This window comes from Oryctolagus cuniculus, chromosome X (assembly GCF_964237555.1).
Source record: "Oryctolagus cuniculus chromosome X, mOryCun1.1, whole genome shotgun sequence".
Taxonomy (NCBI): domain Eukaryota; kingdom Metazoa; phylum Chordata; class Mammalia; order Lagomorpha; family Leporidae; genus Oryctolagus; species Oryctolagus cuniculus.
Window position 1 is genome coordinate 77307758 of NC_091453.1, and position 18253 is coordinate 77326010.

General features: G+C 46.4%; 1 long non-coding RNA gene across 3 annotated transcripts; it reads right to left on the reverse strand.

Moving 5' to 3' along the window:
• Positions 1 to 618: 618 nt before the first annotated feature.
• LOC103351905 (uncharacterized) lies at positions 619 to 9772 on the reverse strand. 3 transcript variants are annotated; one of them, XR_007912079.2, is made up of 6 exons: positions 9758 to 9772; positions 9339 to 9418; positions 8957 to 9029; positions 4256 to 4328; positions 2446 to 2538; positions 619 to 908 (listed from the first exon to the last, which is right to left on the reverse strand). It is a non-coding gene; the product is annotated as an uncharacterized lncRNA (long non-coding RNA). The 3 variants fall into 3 exon arrangements; XR_519526.3 differs by lacking the exons at positions 9339 to 9418; positions 9758 to 9772 and adding an exon at positions 9158 to 9215; XR_519527.3 differs by lacking the exons at positions 9339 to 9418; positions 9758 to 9772 and adding an exon at positions 9180 to 9213.
• Positions 9773 to 18253: the final 8481 nt, after the last annotated feature.

Consider the following 18253-nt stretch of genomic DNA (forward strand, 5'->3'; position numbering starts at 1 on the left):
ACACTATAATGAGAGAGGAAGATAAGACGATGAGTTTTTGACAAAGGGAATAAAAACATTAGCAGGATATTTTCAAACATTATGGCACTATGTATACACAGCTATTATTCACACTTGAAGTGTGAATAGCAGTTATTCACACTTGAAGATCACCAAAGGCTAGAAGATGCCATGAACTCTAGTCAAAGTTTTGCCTTTGACCAACTAATTATGTTTTGGAAAAAAAAATTAATTTCACTGTTCTTTCTTTTTTAAATTTTTCTTATTTATTTTTATTTGAAAAATAGAAAGAGAAAAATCTTGCAGCTGTTGGTTCACTCCACAAATGCTGACAAACAAGCCAAGGTTAGGCCAGGCTGATGCCAGGAGCCTAGAACTCAATCTGAGACTCCAACATGGGTGGCCATGACTCAAGTACTTGGGTCATCATCTGCTGCCACCTGGGGTGTACATTAATAGGAAGCTGATCTGGAAGTAGAAGAGTTGGAAAGAATTAGACTATTTGGGATGCAGGTACCTCAAGCAGTGACTCAACCGCTACACCAAATACCCAACCCTGACCAAGCGATTCTCATCACGGAGAATCAAGTCATGCAGTTTAAGAATAAATACATGGAGTTCAGATTTACACATTTATTTGTGCTTCATTTCAGAAGTTAAGGAAAGTTATTAACCCGGAGTAGAAGATCCCCCAATAAAAGTAGTGGTAGAAGCGCTGATCCTGGAACAAAGGTAATAATGGTAATGATGATTCATAACTTATTCCAGGGAAAGTTGGGGGGAAGAAGAGGAAGTCTTCCAGGTAAAGGTAGTGCTGGTAGAGATGGTAGTGGGGATGGCCCTCTCTCTGCCTTTGAACAGAGTGCAGGGAATGCTGGAACTCATGATCAAACTGCGGATTCATGTTCCTGTAATAGAAATAATCAAATGCTTAAATTATTAAAATAAAATATGCAGCACAAAATACTGTACACACTAGCTTTGGGAATCAATTAAATAAATGAAGACTTTAGAAAGTAAATATGGTTACGATTATAAATCTTATTTGTTAATCTGACTGGGCTATGGAATGCCCAGATATTTGTTTTGTAATGAATATGTGTGATGTATAGGCTGGGGTGCATCTGTACACATATATATCTCAAACATCTTTGTTTCTTCCCTCTTTCATCCTCTTATCATGTAACATAAGATGTGCGGACTTTATATCATGGTATTTCAGTATTAATTTTACATCATAGTATTTAAGTTATGGGATATCAAGAAGAGCAAAGATGTCCCAAGGACTTTACTTCTTCTTCTCTAGAAGAGGTCAGTGGTTTTCAGTTATGCACAGAATAGTTGTATCAAGTTAGGCAGAATTATGACTTTTTAAAATCATCTTTACATAGAAATTAAGTGCGGTTTAAAGAGATATAGGTACGGGGTGCCAAGTTGACAACGGGTGGACTTGTGATGCTTGATTTTATGTCAACCTGACTGGGCCATATAATGCCTCATCTCAATACTTTGTTCAGCATTATTCTGGGTCTTTCTATGAGGGTGCTTTTGGAGGAGATGGACACTTAAATTGTTATATTGAGTAAAGCAGACTGTACTCCATAATGTGAGTGGACCTCATCCAATCAGTTGAAGTCCTTAATAGAACAAAAAGGCTGACTCTCCCCTTAGTAAGAGAGAATTCTTCCAGACTGACTGCCTTCAAACTTGGACATAAGTTTCTCCCAATGCCTCTGCACTTGATCTGAAACAGTAGCTTGTGTTATATATGTGTGTGTGTGTAGATATATATACACACATACATATATATGTAGATATACAAATATATACATATATACATATATACACACATAAATATATGCATATATAAATACAATATATAATGTATTTATATATATATATATTTGTATATATGTTCTGTTTCTCTAGAGAGCCTGACAAATACAAAGGCAGACTCAAATTCTTCAAATGGTCACAAGTTTTCCTCTAAAAAACTTTTGCTTGTATAATACAAGGGTACTTCAAAACATCTGTGGAAAGTGGAATTAGTTAAAAGATAGTTATTTGGTGCGAAATTTTTTGAAATCCATACATAGGTTTTCATTATGTACATTTCCATGAACTTTTTGAACATCCTCTGTATATATAAACACAAAATTGTTTTAAACCAAAATAAAAACATATTCTTTCCATTTTTCCATGAACTTTTTGAGGTACCCTTGTATATTCTGACATAAGACATTTGGGGTAGTTTAAGGGATTAATGCTTGAGTTTCTTCCCCACCTGGAAGTGATTTGTCCTGTAAAATCAAATTTGCAGAGTTGTTTAAGATGTGAATTTGTCATAAAGTCTGTTTCTGGTCATATTTCCCTTCAATCTAACAAGATAATTTTCTACCATAGAACCCACTGTTATATGACACGAATTATATCTCATTTCATTACCTTGATTCAGTACTCCTACACCTCTTTCTCAAGCTATTTGACTTTTTCTTTCCTTTCTTACGTCTTCGCTTGTTCTCAGAATTCTTCATTTACCTGCAAGGATTACCACCATAAATTTACACTGAAGGAAATACTGTTAAGAAATCTCTCAATTATATTATATATGAAACAAATAAAATATTTTGGTTCCTTGAATCTCAGGCCACCCATTATGACCATTTTCCTTTTTAAAAAATGGTTATTTATTCAATTTTATTTATTTGAAATGCAGAGCAACAGAGAGAGAGAGAGAGAAAGAGAGAAAGAGAAATCTGGTTCACTCTCCAAATGCCTATAACTGTCCGTACTGGACCAGGCTGAAGCCAGGAATCCAGAATTCAATCTGGGTCTCCCACATGGGTGGCAGTGACCCAAGTACTTCAGTCATCACCTGCTGCCTCCCAGGGTGTGTATTAGCAGAAAATTGGAATCACAGGCTGGCGTTGTGTTGCAGCACGTTAAGCCATTGCCTGCAATGCCAGCATCCCATATAGGCACCAATTTGAGTCCCAGCTGCTCCACTTCTAATCCAACTCCTTGCTAATACATCTGGGAAAGCAGCAGAAGATAGAGCAAGTGCCTGGGCACCTGCCACTCATGTGAGAGACCAGGATAGAGTTCCAGGTTCTTGGCTTCTGCCTGGCCCAGCCTCTGCTGTCGCAACCATTTAGGAAATAAACCAATGGATGGAAGATATTCTCTCTCTCTCTCTCTCTAACATTGACTTTCAAATAAACAAATAAATATTTAAAAAGCAAGCAAGCAAGATGGACTCAAAAGTAAAGAAGGGACAAAAATTCAGGCACTGTAATATGGGATGTAGGTGTTCTGAGTGACATATTAACTGCTATGCCAAATGCTCACCCCCAGAGATTAATGCAAAACATCATTTTTATACAAAACAAATTTCATACAAACACTTTCTGCTATAGCTCTTATAATCTATTCTAGTAAGAGGAAGAGCTGAGATATTTCTTTAGAAACCCTAAGTAACTTACATGAAGTTGTGAAATTTTTGGAGTAATAAGAAAAATGGTCACCTAGTTTCTAAGAAAGGTCAATATAGGTGTAAATAACATGGAAATGTTTAAATAGCTTGATTAGTTCAGTCATTTATGTAACTAACAGCATGAAAAGAACAGGCAATTTCAAATTTCACCAACCCTCCATGAAGTAGGGGTATCACATTAAAACTGAGAAGAAAATTCAAAGAAGCTAATTGAGCTCACCCAAAACAGAGAGCATAGGGATTACTATGTTATTTGTTGCCACCAACAAGACAGACTTTAGAGGCTACAGCAGATAGAAGTGGTAACCTTCTTGAGGCTTTCCCAAGGATCTACGCATTATCAGGAAATGAAAGCTGAAGAAAGACAGTGAGGATTTAGGGGCCGGCGCTGTGGCGCAGTGGGTTAAAGCCCCTAACTTAAAAAAAAAAAAAAAAAAAAAAAAAAAGGCAGTGGGGATTTGTTAAGGTTTGATTGCTTCTATCTATACCTTTCAACAATCTGATTTTCTTTCATAGCCTTTACCATTTTAATATAATAAAGCTAGTGCTTTTCATCCAAATCTGTTGAAAATGATGCAGGAAGAAATAATAGATGGTAGTAACCCTATTCTATTAGGAAAAACAAATTCTTTGGTGGTTATGTTTTGGGTCCAGAAATATAAAATAGTGTATAACTGAAGCAATATTTAAAAGGTCTTTCAAAGAGAAAGATGATGCGATTCAATTGACAAATAAAACAATTATATCTAATAATAGCCTTACCTTTTTTTGAAAAGTCTCTTTTTTTGTTTACTTCTTTCAACTTTGGTTTAGTCCACACAGGAATCTATTAAGACTGAAAAAGAGTAATTAATATCATCACATAGATACTTCATGCATAAGGTATTTGCCAGACTATAAATATACCATGTGAACTATCATTTTTTAAACATTTGATTTAAGCCCCATTGTTTTTTGCTTTTTTTTAAGATTTATTTATTTATTTGAAAGTCATAGTTACACACAGAGAGAAGGAGAAGCAGAGAGAGGCAGAGAGAGAGAGAGAGAGAGAGAGAGAGGAAGAGAGAGGTCTTCCATCCGATGGTTCACTCCCCAATTGGCTGCAACCGTTGGAGCTGCACCAATCCGAAGCCAGGAGCCAGGAGACTCCTCTGGGTCTCCCACACAGGTGCAGGGGCCCAAGCACTTGGACCACCATCTTCTAGTGCTTTTCCAGGCCACAGCAGAGAGCTGGATTGGAAGTGGAACAGCTAGAACCAGCGACCATATGGGATGCTGGCACTGCAGGTGGCGGCTTTACCCGCTAGGCCAAAGCGCTGGCCCCTATCACGTCTTTTTTTTTTTTTTTTAAAGATTTATTTATTTATTTGAAAGAATTACACAGAGAGGCCGGCGCTGCGGCTCACTAGGTTAATCCTTCACCTGCGGCGCCAGCACCCTAGGTTCTAGTCCCGGTTGGGGTGCTGGATTCTGTCCCGGTTGCTCCTCTTCCAGTCCAGCTCTCTGCTGTGGCCCGGGAGTGCAGTGGAGGATGGCCCAAGTGCTTGGGCCCTGCACCCGCATGGGAGACCAGGAGAAGCACCTGGCTCCTGGCTTCGGATCGGCGCAGCTCCAGCAATTGCGGCCATTTGGGGAGTGAACCAACAGAAAAGGAAGACCTTTATCTCTGTCTCTCGCACTCTCTCACTGTCTAACTCTGCCTGGAAAAAAAAAAAAGAATTACACAGAAAGAGGAGAGGCGGAGAGAGAGAGCTCTTCCATCCGATGGTTCACTCCCCAATTGGCCGCAAGGGCCGGAGCTGTGCTGATCTGAAGCCAGGAGCCAGGTGCTTCCTCCTGGTCTCCCATGCGGGTGCAGGGGCCCAAGCACTTGGGCCATCTTCTACTTTCCCAGGCCATAGCAGAGAGCTGAATCAGAAGTAGAGCAGCCAGGTCTCGAACCAGTGCCCATATGGGATACAGGCACTTCAGGCCAGGGCGTTAACCCACTGTGCCACAGCGCTGGCCCCTCTATCACCTCTTTTCTCAAGATTTATTTATTTGTGGGGCAGGTGCTGTGGCTTAGCAAGTAAAGCCGCCACCTGCAGTGCTGGCATCCCATACATGCTCCAGTTCAAGTCTTGGCTGCTCCACTTAAGATCCAGCTCTCTGCTATTCCTCTCTCTATATAACTGTGACTTCCAAATAAATAAATAAATAAATAAATCTCTCTTTCAAGAAAAAAAGATTTATTTATTTGAAAGGAGGCAGAGCAGGGGCCAGCGCTGTGGCATAGTGGGTAAAGCAGCCGCCTGCAGTGCCGGCATCCCATGTGGGCGCCAATTCAAGTCCCAGCTGCTCTGCTTCCAATCCAGCTCTCTGCTACGGCCTGGGAAAGCAGTGGAAGATGGCCCAAGTCCTTGGGCCCCTGCACCCGCGTGGGAGACCAATAAGAAGCTCCTGGCTCCTGGCTTCAGATAGGTGTAACTCTGGCCATTGTGGCCAACTGGGGAGTGAACCAGCAGATGGAAGACCTCTCTCTCTCTCTCTCTCTCTCTCTCTCTCTCCCTCTACCTCTACCTCTCCTTCTCTCTCTGTGTAACTCTGACTTTTAAGTAAATAAATAAATAAATCTTTAAAAACACACACACACACAAAAGAAAGGCAGAGCAGTGGGGGAGGGGGAGATATCTTCCATGCACTGGTTCACTCCAATATGGAAGGCTAGTATTGTAATCAGCACCTTAACCCAGTGTACTACAATGCCGACTCCACTATCATTTCTTTTATTGTGGTAAAATACAGGTGAAATGTAGCATTTTTGCATTTTTGTGCCCTCTGATACTAAAGAGAAATTGACCTATATCACATATAAAACATAAGCTACCACATATTGTATACCTACTAACTTACTATCTTCAGCACTAGGATTGTCAAGACCTATAGCCAAGCATACATAGTTTTACTTTATTCCAATTTTAAAAAGATTCCAAATATTTCTCAACTTTTGACTCTAGAATATTTTCAACTTCTTTCATACTTTGTATGTGTGGCACAGTGGCTTAAGCTGCTTCTTGGGTTCACAGCATTCTGTATCAGGGTGCCAGTGATTCAGGTCCCTACCTCTACACTTCTGATTTAGCTTCCTGCTAATGCCCCCTGTGAAGGCAGCAGAACATGGCTCAAATTCTTCCATTCACTCCCCAAATGCTAGAGACCTGGGAATTCAAGCCAGGTCTCCCATGTGGGTGGTAGAGACTCAAACCATTTGAGTTTCTCAATCATGCTTCTCAGGGTACAACACATTAGCAGGAAGCTGGAGTCAGGAGCTAGAGGCAGATATTGAACCCAGGCACTCTAATATGGTATGTGGCTGTTCCAAGTAGTGTCTTAACTTACACACTTAATGCCTGCCCCATATTTACATTTGTAAAAAGATTTGCACATCATTCACCACTTCACAGAAAGGTATTTGACCATAACATTTTAAGAACCATTCATTTGGGGCTGGCTGCGTGGCATAGTAGGTAAAGCTGCTGCCTGTGGTGCCCCAACCCTTAATGGGCACCAGTTTGTGCCCTGGACGCTCCAGTTCCAGTCCAGTTCCCTGATAATGGCCTGGGAAAAATAGTGAAAGATGGCCCAAGTACTTGGTTCCATGCCACACAAGTAGGGGACCTGGAAGAAGCCCCTGGCTCCTGGCCTCAGCTTGGCCCAGCCCCAGAAATTGCAGCCATCTGGGAAGTGAACCAGCAGATGGACGATCTCTCTCTCTCTCTCTCTGAAGCTCTTTCAAATAAATAAATAAGTCTTTGAAACAAACAAAAAAAACCCACTCATGTATTTCAACCCTTCTTTTAGCTGAGGAAATTGAAACTGAGAGAAAGAAAATGATTGGCTTACTGTCAGAGATTCACACTGATGAGGTCACAAAGGTTTATGATGCTGCCCATCTTCTCACCTGGTCCCTACCTCTACCTGTCTCCAATGCTTTTGATTAACAGAACGTAATCAAAAGGATATGGTACAAAGCACAAGAAGCTGGTGTGTATTGAAAGCTGAGCCAGATGAGCCAAGAGACCAGGAGAGGGTGTGTGCCAACTATGTGACCCATAAGAGTTTAAATATATACAAACATTTCCAAATAATATCTTATGATGGTTTAAACAAGCTTGCATGGCCTTCTAAATCCCCTATGATAAGTATGTGTTATTACAATCACAAAACAATACATCATTTGAAAAGAAAGCTATTCACCCTTGAAAGTTAACTGGGAGCTTGCCCTATATAACATAGAAAAGAATTATATATAATGGGTGGGTGTTGTGGCACAGTGGGTTAAGCTGCCACTTGGGATAGCTGCATCTCAAGTGGGAGGGCCAGTGTCAGTCCAGGCTACTGAGCTTCTGATTCAGCTCCTTGCTAAAGATCCTGGGTGGCAGCTGAAGATGGTGCAAGTTCTTGGGTCCTTACCATCCACGTGGGAGACCCAGATGGAGTTTCTGGCTTCTTGCTTGGACAAACAGGAGCCACCCGGAATTCTTCCCCAGCTCAAAAGTCTATGGAAGTATCAGGCTACTCTGCGAGCCCTGACAAGGTCTCAGGACGCTGAAATAACGCTGCCCCTCTGCTCACTGGTGAGCACTAAGGACACAGCTCTGAGACAGCGATGCCTCCTGTGCCCTCCATTTCTACCAGACCTGCACGGCACCAGCACACACTGAGGAAATCATGTCAGAGAGTCAGGCTTGTAAACCTCAAGGCACTCGCCTCTGGTTAGAACGTGGTCTTTTCCGAGCTTAGACTCTACAGCGGGGCGGGGTGCTGGGATTGACCCAACAGGTTGCTATTTGTAATCGCAAAGGGAGAACCCCCACGACCACCATATTCAACAGTTACAGCTACTGAATGTACAATGACACCAAATACCACCAGAGGAAGTTCAATGAGAGATCATTTAGCGTGAGCCGCTGCTTTTCCTGGAAGCTGACAAGACAAGATGGCGGAAGGGGCGCAGAAGACGACGCCGAACTTTTACAAGTTCATCTAGCTGGCGAGGACCGCCACCAGCTGCGGGACCTGCGCTAGCTGCAGCTCAAGCGGCTGTGCAGTGCCCGGCAGTGGCGCCACCTGAGCCTTGGCCTGAGGCTACGGAAGTGCCTGCCCAAGCCCAAGAAGGCGGCGCCCCGCGTGGAGAAGCCGTGGGTGGTGACCTGCGGGACGCGATCGTGCTGCCCGAGGTGGTGGGCAGCGTGGCGGGCGCCTACATCGGCAAGCCAGGTGGAAATCGAGCTGGAGGTGATCGGCCACGACCCGGGCCCCTTCTCCATCACCCACAAGCCTGTGAAGCATCGGGGCCGCCCACGCTCGCCGCCTCACCCCCTCTAGTGGCCTGCTCCGCCAAAAAAGGCGCGCACGTTTCAAAAACAAGGAGCTGCGCTGGCGGAAGGGGGTAAAACTCCCACTGAGAACACTGTGACATACCTCACCGGTGTTCTTGAAGCCTGGCTCTACGCTGGCTAGCAGTCTCACTCCTGCTTCCTGCCAACACCGAGACCTGAAGAGGAAAGAGATAGTGTTAAATACCTTCGTCAGGCACACAGACCACGCTCCTAAGGAGGAATTTGGCGTGAGGAGAAAGCCTTGACTCTGGAGCAACGGGAAAGCCTCCCGTCCACTACATACCCTGAGGAGCCACAAGCCTCACCCTAAAGGTGGTCGGACCTCCTAGCGCAAACCCACTGTGACGAAATCCATAGTGACGTGCGGTGACGTCACCCTGTACTGGGCGAGGTCCAGGCTGTGGTGAAAGCTACTGGTCAACCATTTCTGCTCCCCTTGGGCTCAAGTTAATGAATTCACTAACCTTAAACTGTACATCCACAGATCCGGAAACGTTCTCCAACTCCTAACGTAGCGATTCCAACCAGGGTTCCTAGCCAGGCCCTGGTTTGTCAAATGACAGTTTGGCTTAGTAGCTGTTAACGCTCACACAACCGCACCGAGCCCCTAAAGTGAGAGGCTCTTGTGAGGGTCTCTTATCATTTGTGAGGGACAAATTTTCAGGAAAAATCAGCAGGAAGCACAGGATAGTGCCTCTCATTGCGATTTTCACCCCCACTTCTCCACAGGCCCTCACTTCACCCGCTGCCCCCAGGTCTGTCCTCTGATGTTGCTGCATCAGCCAGTCCTTTGCTGCGTGTCCTGGCCGCAGGTGCAGCTCCACCCCAACCTTTCCCCGTCTCTGCCGAGTTCACTGCGTAGCATGAAGGGCTCTCGTGATACCTGAGTCCCAGGGGTCTTACTGTCTCAGGCTCCCACTCCAGAATAGGAACTCCGTGAGGGCAGGCAGTGTCTTTGTGTCTCTTGGCTGTACTTCCAGGGTTAAGAACACGTGAGGCACATAGTGGATGCTCAAAGCTATTTGTTGAGGGAATTGATGAAAGTCACCTTTGGCCAGCACACGTCACGCTCATGCCATTCTGCCAGGTGACTGCCCACAGTGCGGTGTCCTGTCAGAACGCCCTTTCACACAGTTACATTCTGATACGGAAGCGCCTAAAAAATGAGTACTTCCGCTCAACTAAGCTGTTCCACAATTCTGGAGACAAACAACACCTGACTCCCTCCCTACTGAACCAGCTCCACCAGTAATCGACATTTCACCACCAATTATGCTTGATTTGCTAGTTTTTGAGCTGGAGTATTTCAAATATCACATGACTTCATTCATGAATCCTAACCAGCTATACACTCCATAGAGTCTACTATATCACACACTGTAGCTGATAAGCGCTTTAGAAAAAATTACCAAAACACCATCATTGCATCTATCAAAAATTATGATTATTCCTAATGGCACATGAACACACCTGTGTCCACATGCCTTATTTGAACAAAATAAACCTCTTAAACTTGACATGTTCTTATTAGGATCCAAAGAAATGTTATACACAGCGTTGGTTCAAGTATTTCTTATTCTTCTCTTAATCTAGAACAGTTCCCCTTTTTTTCTTCTCTGCTACTCCTTTGATGAGAGACCAGATTATGAGCTGTTTGTGCCAGTATCCACAGTCTGCATTTCCATGTAAGCATCCCTGCTGAAAAATGTTCCTTCATAAAGAGAATATGTGCACTTTGTCCTGTTCGGGCACAATGTTTGCGGCAAGAATGTCTGTGATACACACTCTGTGCTCTGGGAACTCACAGGATCGGTTTCACACACTTTTGATGAAAGATTGATCCGTGAGTTGCAGAATTTGCACCTCGAGGCCTCCACATTATGGAATTTCCCATTCATCTTTTACCTAAACATTCCTAAATCAATGTACTGGTTTATTTTTATTGTGGATATAGAATTCAGTGTCGTGGCATTCACCATTTTAAAGTGTGCAATTCACCAGTTTTTAGCAGATTCATGAGATTGTGCATGCATTACCACAATCAATTTTAGAACTCCTATCGGCCCCCATGAAGGTCATGTCTCTTAGCAGTCATTGCTCATTTCCCCTGCCAACCCTGGCGGCTACTGGTTCACCTGAGCTCTGCAAAGACTTGCCTCTTCTGGACACTTGGTGTGAACGGACCATGCAGGTGCAGTCTTCCATGTCTAGTTTCTTGAACATACATCATGTTGTCAAGGTTAGTCCATGTCGCACCACGTGCCTGCACTCTGTAAGGGAGGAGAAGGAGGCGAGCCCACTCTGCCCATCATGGAGGTCAGAGGGTAACTTTATTCTGGGGCTGCTTAGGAGGCCTTTGTCCGGGGAGCCATTTCTGAGGCCAACAAGGTCACTCCTCGCGTGACTGAGCAACAGCTCGGTATGAATGTTCCACGTTTTGTCTAGACATTCATTCATCAGTTGAGGGCTGGCTTCTCCCTGTGGGCTTTGTAAATGGTGTGGTGGCAGACGTTCAGGTACACATCTGTGGATCCCTGCCTGCAGTTCTCTCGGGTGTGTGTAGCAGTGGGCCTGCTGGGTCACGTGCTGATTGCATTTTTCAAGTGCAGTGCGAGTCCCAGCCTGTTTCTGCAGTGGTGGCATCACCTTACTATCCTACTAGCAGTGCGCGAGGCTTTCAATCTCTCGCTCTCTTTTTAAAAGATTTATTTATTTATTTGCAAGTCAGAGTTACACAGAGAGAGGAGATGCAGAGAGAGAGGTCCTCCATCTGCTGGTTCACTCCCCAATTGGCTGCAATGGCCGGAGCTGTGCCAGGAGCCAGGAGCCAGGAGCTTCCTCTGGGTCTCCCTCGTGGGTGTAGGGGCCCAAGGACTTGGGCTATCCTCTCCTGCTTTCCCAGGCCACAGCAGAGAGCTGGATTGGAAGCGGAGCAGCTGGGTCTCAAACTGGCACCCACATGGGATGCCAGCGCTTCCAGCCAGGGCATTAACCCACTGCACCACAGCGCCGGCCCTGAGGCTTTCAATCTGCACATCCTCACCGCACTAGTTATTTTCCATTTTATGTATGCATGTATGTATGTATGTATTCGATGAGTTATTTATTCAAACACTGGCTTATTTATTTGAAAGGCAGAGTGACACACACACTCACACACACACACACATAAGGAGAGAGAGTTTCTGTCTACTGATTCACTTCCCAAATGGCCAGAACAGCCAAGGCCAGGGGCCTGAACCTCCATCCAGGTCACCCATGTCGGTGACACAGATGGAAGTGCAAGTTTGTTAGCAGGAAGCTGGAGCAGCTGGGACTAACACCAGCACTGGGGAATGGGATGCCGGGGACCCAAGTGGTGGCTTAACCACCTGTGCCACAATGTCTGTCCTTGCATTTTGTGTTTATTCTGGCCATCCTAGTAACTGCGACGTGGAATTCCTGGTGATTTTGATCTGCACCTGCCTACACAACTAATGATACTGCGCATCCTGTCTCATGCTCATTTGTCATTTGCAGCCTGAGAGCCCCTCACCTGTGAATCTGGTGCCCCTCAGGTTCACACTGGCAAAGCCATTTAGCCTCTGTGGACCTGGGTTTTTGGCCACAGTGAGTATTTATTGAGTCTGTGTCTGTCCAGGGAGCAGGGACAGAAAACAGGCTTTGAGTAGGTTCCCTGTGAGGCGAATGGCCATTACCCCTAAAGTGAAAGCATAGAACAAGGAACCCAGACAGCCAGCTGAGATTCATAGCTCAGGGCTGTGTCTTCTGATCCCAGCTGGGAAGGCGCTGGCTGCTCTGTTCCCTTTGCACTGGGGCCAGGTGGGGAAGCTGTGGCAGAGCATGAACTCCTCCCTCCCACCAAATGAAGGCAGCTGGGACTCGGACGCTGTCCTGGGCAGCCCTGAAGTGCAATAGGGCAGCTGCCTGAGCATGAGAAAGCTCCCCAGGAGCCCATTTAGTCTGCTCCCCGTGCCTTGGGAATTCCACCCTCCTCTGGTCAAACAACCAGGGACAGGTGGAAAGAAAGGGCTGTGAGTTGGGGACCAGCAGGTGATCCTGGGGGGGGGGGGGCTGAGATTGTGAAGCTAGCTGGGGGTGGGGAGGATACAGGGCATTCTAGGAGTTGGGGGAGGGGACAGGGCATGCTGGGGAGTTGGGGGAGGGGCAGGGCATTCTGGGGAGTTGGGGCAGGGGGCAGGGCATTCTGAGTTGGTAGCAGTGAGTGGCCAGTTGGCCTGTCCTGGGCTTGAGGCAGACACTGAGGGGTGTCCTTGATGAGGGGTTACACCACTGAGGGCCCTGGGCAGGGGTGGCTTCAGCTGTCGCTGAAACACTCGTGTATTTGTGGTTTCTTAAACAGGACAGCCTTGTCAATGGAGAGAAGCAGGGTCCACAGGGACACCCTCACAGTGCATTGTTGAGCAAGCCGGCAGCCTGCAGCTCTCCCATGGGCCTAGGCGCCTACAGATGATTCCGTGAAAGGCTCTGGATTTGCAGCTCTCCCCGCCCCCACAGTCCTTAGGGAACAGGGGCTGGGCGGCTGCACCTCCGCTGAATCCTCCCGAGTGGCGTCATCACAGGTGATCGGGCTTTACTGTATACCCCACAGGTGTCTCCACGCGGGGACCGACATCTTGCTAGAGGAGCGAGTTCCTTTCCTCATAAGGAAGGAGGGTAGCGCGGAGGGCAGCAGTCCGGCGGGCAGCCCTCCGAGTGGCTGGCTCTGTGGCGCTGGCCGGACTTGCAGCAGCCCCTGGATGGCCGCGGGAGAGGCGCTTCCCTGGAGTTCTTGGGCCAGAGGCGGGAGCTTGCGGGACCGCCTCTCCCCAGCGGAAGGAGCAAGGAAGACTCTGATACTCCCAGGCACGCAGCCCCGTTCCAAACTGCGCGTATTCCAGTTGTTACCCCTCAAGGCTTTGGCAAGTGCTGACCGGTCTGTTTTCCACGTTATTTTCCGTTCCCGTCACCGTTTGCGCCAAAGCAACTGGGGCCCGACTCGCACGGAAACCAGTAGGTTACCACCCGCCGTTCCCAAGTCCCCCTCTCCCTGCCCCTTCAAGCCTTTGCCAAGGTCTTGAGTGTCCCACTCCTCCCCTGGGCGGAGCCGACGGCTCAGAACCCGGATTCTCTGCCCCGCCCCTCCCCCAAGATTTAGCCCCCACCCCCTCAGGGGAGCGGTGTAGAGCAAGTGTGGGGGAGGAGCAAGCGAGCGTCCTTTGCAGCAGGGGCGCTGTGGGGTGAATGGGGCCGCGGTGGACAGATGGCGGTGCGTCCTGCCTTTCTTTCTGGCGAGCGGCCTCAGCCAGGTGAGTCTACCGGCCTTGGCTTTCCTATCCTTTCTTCTCCCGGGTGAGGGAGGACGCCGACCCAGACTTGGGCGTGGGACAAACGGTGCTAGATGGGCGACCCAGCGCGGTGGTGGCTGCTGCTTTGCCGGCCTTGGTGTCCGGCACGCATCGGCGGACTTGGCCTGGGATGGGGTGGGGGGACTGAAATTTTCCCGCCGCGGCGAACTCGCGCTCTGACCGGCAAGTGCAGGGAGCGCCCTGCCCAGATAAAGCCCTGAGGCCTTCCGCGTCCGTGGCCACAGGGCGAGAGGGGGCCCCAGCGGATCCTTGGCCCCACTCGGCTTCTCCCATCACGTGGCTGCAGAGGGTTTGTGGCTTGGCGGGTTTGGATTGAATCGTGCCACCCTTCCCACAGGAGCTGGGCCCTCCTGAATTTAGCCTCAGCCACGGAACATTTCCTTTAATGAAGGTTTGACCTCCAAGCAATACAGCTGCTTTTCCACCCGTGCATTTACGGTTTCGAAATGCAGGACCCAAAATTTTCAGGGGGCGTTTAGTTCTCGTTTTTAAAAATTATTGAGTGAGGCCGGCGCCGCAGCTCACTAGGCTAATCCTCCACCTGCAGCGCTGGCACACGGGGTTCTAGTCCCGGTCGGGGCGCCGGATTCTGTCCCGGTTGCCCCTCTTCCAGGCCAGCTCTCTGCTGTGGCCCAGGAGTGCGGTGGAGGATGGCCCAAGTCCTTAGGCCCTGCACCCCATGGGAGACCAGGAGAAGCACCTGGCTCCTGGCTTCGGATCAGCGCGGTGCGCCGGCCGCAGTGCGCCAGCCGCAGCGGCCATTGGAGGGTGAACCAACGGCAAAGGAAGACCTTTCTCTTTGTCTCTCTCTCTCACTGTCCACTCTGCCTGTCAAAAAATTAAAAAATAAAAAATATTGAGGAGACTGGGGTCTTGTATTGTGAGGCACTAGCACCCCCCCCCCCCCAAGCCCTGTGCTTTTGCAAAAGTAGGGAGAGCCTACAGGGCTTCCCCACTGATGGGCCTGGAAGCACTTCCTGTTGGCCAGAGGAAGAGCCTGGGCTGCGGAAGAGGCTGCTCCTCTGATTTCTTCCCCCCACTCGGGTTCGCCCACCCATATGGCCACAAATTCTGAGACTATGTATAGTACAAACATTGGTCCTACTGAAGAGAAATTCACTCAGCTCATGGAGTAGTAAAAGGAGGTCCTTCTGGCGCCGGCTTCATTTCAAATGTCCTGGGGACACGATGTGTGCGTTCCTCATCCTAAAACGTGGATGACGTTGATTGTCTTGAGCAGAATATGCTACACTTTGTGTATACTCAGTTTGGCAAGTGTCTTTAGTTGCTGGGACTTTAAGAAACATTCTTAAGCACAGAAATAGTGCTTAAGCCTGCAGTGAGTCTTTGTTAATGAAAAGAAAGAATATCATTGACTATCTTATGACTAAATAGGAAATCAATTTTTGTCATTGCTTTGTACTTGGGGAGGTGTCAATCTGGTTTTTCTATGAAAGTGAGAAGCTAACTTTTAATGGATATCAACTTTTGATACTCGGGAGGTCTTTGTGGTATTAAAAATTAGAGAAAAGTATAAAAAATTTAACTTAAATGGAATTTAAGGAAGAAATGTGGAAGTAGCAATGTGGAATAATCGTTGGGCTGCTTTGGCTAGCTCACTAAAAGTAACCAATTAAACATTTTCAGTGAAATTTTACTTAAATAGAGGTAGCAGGTCAATGTTACAATGGGACAAGGAAGCACAACTGAGTATGCAATGAAAATAATATATTTGATTTCATGGTGAAAACCTTATCTCCAAATATAGAAATAATCACTTCTGCGGGCCTTTTGTTAAGTGAAATTGTGAATAACTGAAGATATGTTGCTGTGAAAACAAATTGTAGTACAATAGTATGGATCCTGGATATTAAGTATGATTTGTTGAATTAAGTTACAAAGTTGAACGTGGGATAAGAAGTCATGTGTTTGGGAGGGAGAAAATATGAATGTAAGGCAGTTGACCCAGGAGCAACTGAGATCTCTAACTGGTACAGTTGAGGCCCCGTGTTATGTGCAGTTTCTATTTTTAGAAGGTAACTAAGAAAATGCTGTGGCTTGCATTTAGCCTAGTGATTAAGACACCTGCAGGAAATACCGGAGTTCAATAACGGGCTCAACCTCTGATTCCAGCTTCCTGCTTAAGGAGGCCCTGGGAGGAGGAATGATGGCTCAAGTAATCGGGTTCCTGCCCCCCACCAGGAGGCCTGGGCTGACTTTCTGGCTCTTGGCTGACCTCCCAATGCCTCACTGTAGTTGTTTTAGGAATTTAGGGAGCGTAGCGGAGGTCGGGGGTGTTTGCTCTGTCTTCCTGTTTCTCTGCTTCTTAAATAAATGAAAGTTTTTTTTTAAAAAATTACAATGCCAAGAGCCTACAAAGGCATACAAAGCAGATTTTAAAATACAGTAGAAAGAAATGAAAACCATGTTCTAAGAGCTTTTTTAAACTCAGTGTCCACACCCAAAAGAAAATAAAAGCATCCATAACCATGTGGACTAACAAAAAAAAAGTCATTGGAATCGGCTCTTCTCCCCATTGAGGTATAAAATCTGTATAGCAACTTGAACATGTACTATTTATAAGAAATTGTGCTTCTCATAGTTGTGTTTTCTTTTAAACTGTGTTTAATATGGTTTTTATTGTAAAAATCACACAATTTTTAGTTTGGTTCCAATTCTTTCATACCAGTATTTAACTTACTGGCTACCAGTACTAATCAGGAAAAAATGTTTATCTTAATTATGATACCACAATCAAAAGAAATTACTGATACATGAGCAAACCATAAAAACTAGTGATTGTTTGATTAAAAACATCAGTGTGCACAGTCTCTTTATTATGCAATTTCACACCTTGGACCGGAAAGCTGGTTCACAATGGGTGAAAGGAACCTTAAGTTTAAGTGCATCCCATATGGAAATGCCCAGTTTGAGTCCCAGGTCCTCAGTTTCTAATCCAGCTTCCTGCTATCTTACCCCCTGGGAGGCAGCAGCTAATGGCTCAAGTGCTTCAGCCAGGCTTGGCATTTGGAGAGTGAACCAGCAGATAAGAGATCTTCCCCTGTCAGGTGCTCTGTTTCTGCCTTTCAAATAAATGGGAAACGTGGGAGTATTCGCCGTGGCAATTAAAATGCTGCTTGGATGCCCATATCTCCTATCAGAAAGCTTGGGTTCCAGTGCCAGCCTCTCTGCTGATTCCAGCTTCCTGCTAAGGCGCACTCTGGCAGGTAGCAGAAAATGGATCAAGTGGTTGAATTCCTGCCACCCACGGAAGACCTGCATTGTACTCCAGTTTCAGCCTGGCGCCGTCTTGGCTGTTGAGGGCATTTGAGGGCAGTGAAAACAACAGATCCTGGCATCATCTATCAGAACAGTTTTTTTCTACCAGGTTTCTCCATGAGCAATTAATGATGCTATGGGCAGTTCACGGCACAGTGCCTGGAGACTTGCTCTGGGGAAAGGTCGCCACACATTGGAGGAAGATTATCTAGATACACTTTTGTTTTACACCCTTCTGGCATCTGGTAAAGACCTGTGGAGTGTAATGGTGTCACTCTGTTAAATTGAACTGATTGATTTTACTTTGTTTTGGCTCTGTGATCTCTGTCATCTTTCCTTGATCTCTTTGGGAAGGAGGACTGGTTTCGCTGTTTCTCTAGGACCATCCTGAGCCTTGTGTACTGGCTCTAGGACATCCTCAGCAGGAATCGCTCAGCCTTTTGTTTTTGTGCACTAAAGTGAGACAGCATATCCAGGATGTGTCTATGACTACGTTCAAATATGCCAAATGTCTTTTGATGCAAGATTTTAAAATATATACACATGTATATATGGCACAAATATAAAAGGCCATGAGAAATACTCTGTTCTGGCCAGTTGTGGTGCAGGCTGCTGTGTGACCACTAACTGTTAAACAGGCCACAGTCCCCACACCCCCTCCTAAGCCAATGTTAGCATCTCCCTGCTGCCCCACAGGCCGCTAGGGTGGGATTGGCCTGTGCTCAACAGTC